Below are 6,000 nucleotides of genomic sequence, written 5' to 3'. Positions count from 1 at the left end.
CACAGTGGATATTGAGATCAAATGGTCGGATTATGAATATCCAACACAAATGTTTCCAGAGCTGAAAACTTTAGAATGGGGTATCCTTAATCCCGATCGGTTAATTGATCTGGAGATTAATAACAAGAGGAGAACAAGCATTATTTAATCTCGAGATTAAGAAAAAGAGTGGATCAAGCATTAATCCTGATATCCATAGCTCAGCTCTATGAAGATCCGGATTCACTTTGTGGATTTCTGCAGAAAATACTGTCAGGATTCTCCAATCGAAAATATTAATTTTGATATTTTTTAGTAAAAATATTTGTTTACAGTATTTTTTGGCCTTTTAGGGAGAGCCTTGAAATCTAAATTTCAAGAATTTAAAGCCTCTAAATATGTAATTTTTTGCATTATATAGAATAGATACTTACAGTCGGTCAACCCATAAATTAAGCTTAATTGATGCCGGTTTAATAGACATTAATGTAAATACACATAGCAAAAGGAATTTTAGATAGTAAATAATACAAAAGTGTTGAATAAGAAAAATTTCAGGCGACTTATGTAATCTTGATTTTTGGGAAAAACCAAAGAAAAACAAATTTAACTTTTTTAAGGAAAAAAAACAACGAGAAAAAATCTATACTAAACAGAATTTATATGTATGTATATTTTTTTGGAAAAAATATCGCCAAATATATTTTTTTATGTGAAACGTTCTGTAACATACGTAAATTACACATTGAATATATTCTTGAATTTTCAGCCATATTCTTGTAAATATTCTAATATTCTTGTAAATATTCTAATATTCTTGTAAATATTCTAATGCTACTTGTCAGAATATATTTGCCCTTTAACTATATAATATTCCTCTCTTTAACTATATAATATTCCTCTCTTTAACTATATAATATTCCTCTCTTTAACTATATAATATTCCTCTCTGCTGATCAAGGAGGCTGTATTATGTAAATTATGATTAGGTAGCGTATAATGTTTAATATACATATTTAAGGGAAACAATGATAGGGCTCAACCGAAACATGTTTAGATTAAGTTTCTCCAGAAACCGAATATAAAGAATTTCAACCGCATCGCTAATCCGCCAAAAACCGGTTCCAATTGAGCGCCGACTTAAATCTCGAAACACTGAATGCAATTTCAAGTGGAACAAACCATGTTTGAACCGCGTCTCATATTTAATTTTGAGCCGTGCCTCAAATTCTTTAAATGGCATTGTTTTTTTTCGGCAGAAATATTTTGAAACAGTTCAATATTATTTTTACAAATCGATTCCAGCCTAGCTGTTTGTTATTGAGAGTGAATCTATTAGTTAACTGGCTGTATTATACTTGATATCACGAAACATGACTTAAGTTCATCTACACGATTAATATAATCAAATAATAATAGGTTTAATATTCATCAATTCAAACAGATTTATGTTTAGTCACTTACTATTCACAATTCAAGGTAATTTCAACAATTTTTTTTTTCGTCATCTTTATTATTACTTTTTGGAATTTTTTTTTTTTATCTTTTTGAAAACTATGTAAAGAAATTTAATAATTTTACCTGATAATCCCGAAGAAGAAATTTAGTAATTTTACCTGATAATCCCGAAGAAGAAAGTTCGAACCAATTTGATGAGACGAAGTCAAATCTATACATGTACATCTATACATTAGTTTAATTATGATCTACTTATTTTAAAGTTTAAATTTTCAGTTTAAAACTTAATTAGCTATAGTGAGAACCAAAACTCTCAGGAATAGGAAGACGACTTTAAGACTTAAGCTATGATTTAAGTAGTCCATGATGAACATAGGACACTGACATTGTGCAGTGTCATTGAATTAAGGATTTAACAAGTTATTAGTAAAAATATTTGCTTTGTAAAAAGATCAAATACACTTGATTATAACTATCATCATATAACAAAGTTTTCTGGTTCTTACTGTATAAACTTTATTACGTAAACGTAAAACTCAATTTCCTGTGCAAAAAAATTATCCATAATAATTATTTATTTAAATGCTTTGCAGGGAATTGTTTGAAGAATATTACTTTACCAAAGGTTCCTAAAACCAATTTTGCCTACTAAACATCCGAAGCACAACGAGGGATGTTTTTTAAGCAAAATTAGCCGTGGTTAAGTAAAACAGTTAATTTCCTTAAAAGTGGTTGTACACCATTTTATTGTCTTTTGAGGTGAAAATGCGCGAGAATTTTTTTTCTCGCATTTTTATGGATCGGGTGGTTATTTTACATAACTGTCCTGGACGTTAGTAACTTAACCCCCCCCCCTCTCTCTCTCTGTTGGGAGAATGATAGGTTAGTAATATTATATCGAACAACCTTAGAGAAATGATAATAATGTTCCCCCTTGAATATAAAATTATATTTAATTACTGTTTGTAAATTCTGATTAGTTTTGATTATTAGATAATTAAAGCGGGTGTAATGAGTAATCAGCGTAATCATCCTCATTGAACATTTAATATTCACGCTCAATCTTTGCGTAAACATGGTCTATTACGCTTATGCGTATAATTAAAATACCACCTACTGGTCTTAATTTCAAATAGTAATCTGATTTGTGTCCGCTGGTTTGTGTGTCAAATTATCTTCTTACATTTTTTAATCAATTAATTTATTAAATTTTAATAATTATGAGAATACAACTGATAATAATACTACTACTACTGCTACTACTACTACTACTACTACTACTACTACTACTACTACTACTACTACTACTACTACTACTACTACTACTACTACTACTACTACTACTACTACTACTACTACTACTACTACTACTACTACTACTACTACTACTACTACTACTACTACTACTACTACTACTACTACTACTACTACTACTACTACTACTACTACTACTACTACTACTACTACTACTACTACTACTACTACTACTACTACTACTACTACTACTACTACTACTACTACTACTACTACTACTACTACTACTACTACTACTACTACTACTACTACTACTACTACTACTACTACTACTACTACTACTACTACTACNGAGTACGTTTTGGAAATATGTATTCTTAAAAATATGTAAAGAAATATTTTGATTTAACTATACAAAATCGTGCAAGGTTTTATTATGAGGGGGGGAGGAGAAGGGTGAATTGCATCGGCCATTCATTTTCAAGGTCCATAGAAATGAGATAAAAGTATTTAGAAGGGTTTGAAGGGGTTTAGAAGGACATCTTTTATTGGTTGCAAATCTTCTAAGACTGGGGGTAGAGACAGTAGAGAGCAGAGTCAAATAAAACATTCCATCACGGGCTAATATTTATTTATTGGGGACAGTACTGCAAGCGTTAATGCGCGCATTTCGGGATATGTTGCCACAAAGAAAAATACTAAGAAACAGTTAAATATAGATAGTCAAATAAATAGCAGATAAAAATAGCAGATATCCTAGTTAAATGAAACTGGATTTGTAAATCAGTGATTTAAAGCAGTATCATGTTCAAACAAAAAAAGTCAAACTTAGAAATTAAAAGTTTATTTTTGTGAAATGTGTAGACAAGGCCCCTTTTAATTAAAAATAGAATTTTTCCAGGAAGAATGAAAAAGTGAATGTTTAATGTTTGAGTTTAAAACTGAAGTTAATTATCTTTCAAATTCCAGCAAAATTTGAATTTTTAAAAGAATTTTCAAACCACTTGAGCTGTCACCAAAAATAAGACAAGTCATGCAATGTTAAAAATAATGACAAAAAGAAAAGCTTAAAAATTTGTTTGACCCCCCAGTTCCACTCCACCTCCCACCTCCCCCCATTTACCTCCCCCCACCCACGACCAACTTGGGAAGGGGGGGGGGGGTAGCCTGTATATGGGATAGGCACAACAAAATTGACAGAATCAGTTAAAAATGTCCGGTCTAAAATACGCATAGAACCAGAATTCTATGAAAAAATAAGACTTCAGAGACGATTTTCAAAAGTGCATGGTAGGGGTAGGAGGGGGCCAATCCCCCCCCCCACTCCCTCTCACTCGTAGAGGCGGTTGTGGATTTGGGGATTTGGGGAGGGGGGGAAGATTAAGGGTTTTCCGAGATATTCAGCAAGAAATAATATTTCAGGACAAAATATTATAAACTAGAATATTCCTTTAACATGTTATTAACAGCAGGCAATAGGAGAATAGTTTTCATGTTCAAAGGGATAGATTTTTTTTATATTTGTTGTAATCTCCTTCGATCGTTTAAAGTAATGGTTCAGCCGTCATTTAATTTAAACGTGTCACACTTATTTACGACAGTTTTAAATTTACAAAACCAAATGATTCCCATAAAATCGTTGAATTTTGACAAATTAAGTTTGGCAAATGTTTGAGAATTAACGTTGTCCTGTGGTCTGTATGATTAAATGTATTTCCCACCTCTCTTGTCTACCGAAAGAAACCAAAGAAAATGCGCGAAGAAATTATTTAAGAAATTCCGCCATATTCCCCTTTNAGATGTTACACAGAAGCTTTCTCCCTTTTTATATTCGCAAAAATAGTTTCGTATCTTGCAATTTTGGATTAAACTGCGAGTAATTGATATCTAATTCTTAAATATTTTGGACATTTTCTGCTACATAATATATGAGTATATTATATGGTCGATTTAAAATTTTGTAGCATGTAAGGTTGGTGGGTGCTTAATTATCGAATCAGGTTTTAAAATATTTGTTTTTACAAAAGGAAAAAGTTGGAGATGCCGGGGATCGAACCCGGGGCCTCATACATGCAAAGCATGCGCTCTACCACTGAGCTACATCCCCCCTCCTACATACGGTAAAGTGAGCCAACATAATTAAAACTATGTCTAAAATGTTATTGAAACGTGTTTTTCGTGTCAATAGGCACAGTCATATTACAAGTAAGCATGTGCATTGACCAATCAATAACAGAAAACTATTCAAAATGTGAAATTAATTTTACGTCAAAATGGTCTTAAAGCTATTATAATTGTAAATAATGTTCTGAAAGATTATTTTCATTACACTACATATATTTCATCTTATAATTATATTTATTTTTATATTATGTCAAGGAAAAATTATTTGAAATTGAAATGATGTTTCTTTATTCACATTTATTTATTTATTTAAATTTATTTAAAAATGTTTTTAATTGTTTAGCAATAGGAAATATTGATTATGCATGTGTGACTAATTAAATAAAAATAACATACTTTAAATCTTATTTTAATAGTTTAAACAAAATTCTTTTAAATATTGTGTGAAAATTGAAATTTTTATATTCTACACCGCGTTTTATAAATGTTTCATATCCATTACGATTACTGGATAATAAATCTAAACAGCTATCATGGTTTTAATACTATTAAACCTAAACTGTCACACATGATCACATCGAGTAGTTCAATATTTTCAGGGATTTTATGAAACACAGTTCGATCAAAAATACGTTACCTTTTTAACTGTAGTAAACTTTGAGCATATTAGGCATCAGAGTACGTTTTGGAAATATGTATTCTTAAAAATATGTAAAGAAATATTTTGATTTAACTATACAAAATCGTGCAAGGTTTTATTATGAAATCCACGAAACTTGGAACCAGCCAAAACATCCAAAATTTTAGTTCAAATGCGTTCTTATAAGTTGTAAATTGTTTAATGAATGTTCAAATCGTAAAAATATCCCTTTTCATTGTTTTTGGAGTTTTCGAGACACCGTGGACAGTCTAACTGTTGTTAAATGAAGCAAAAAATCAACTAAATTGAGAAAAATGAAGAAAAAAAAATAGAAAATAAGGAGGGCGGATTGCAAATTAAATGTTCCATGGATAATTATCAAATTGATGAAAAATTGAAATAAAAATAAAAACAATTTCTTTTAAAATACAACTATCAATTTGTTCCACATGATTAAACTAAGTCGTGAAAATCATTTAGTATTATCATGATACAATTTAGATTCAAAATGCTGTTTTATTTAGTCTCTTTATTAACTAATAATC

General features: G+C 30.3%; 1 non-coding gene across 1 annotated transcript; it reads right to left on the bottom strand.

Annotated features, from left to right (window-relative positions):
• Positions 1–4,726: 4,726 nt before the first annotated feature.
• On the bottom strand, positions 4,727–4,798 carry Trnaa-ugc (transfer RNA alanine (anticodon UGC)). The gene has a single exon. It is a non-coding gene; the product is annotated as a tRNA-Ala (tRNA).
• Positions 4,799–6,000: the final 1,202 nt, after the last annotated feature.

This window comes from Eurytemora carolleeae, unplaced genomic scaffold (assembly GCF_000591075.1).
Source record: "Eurytemora carolleeae unplaced genomic scaffold, Eaff_2.0 scaffold410, whole genome shotgun sequence".
NCBI classification, from domain to species: Eukaryota; Metazoa; Arthropoda; class Copepoda; order Calanoida; family Temoridae; genus Eurytemora; species Eurytemora carolleeae.
Note: the sequence above shows the minus strand (reverse complement) of the source record. Positions and strands in the feature narration are given on the sequence as shown.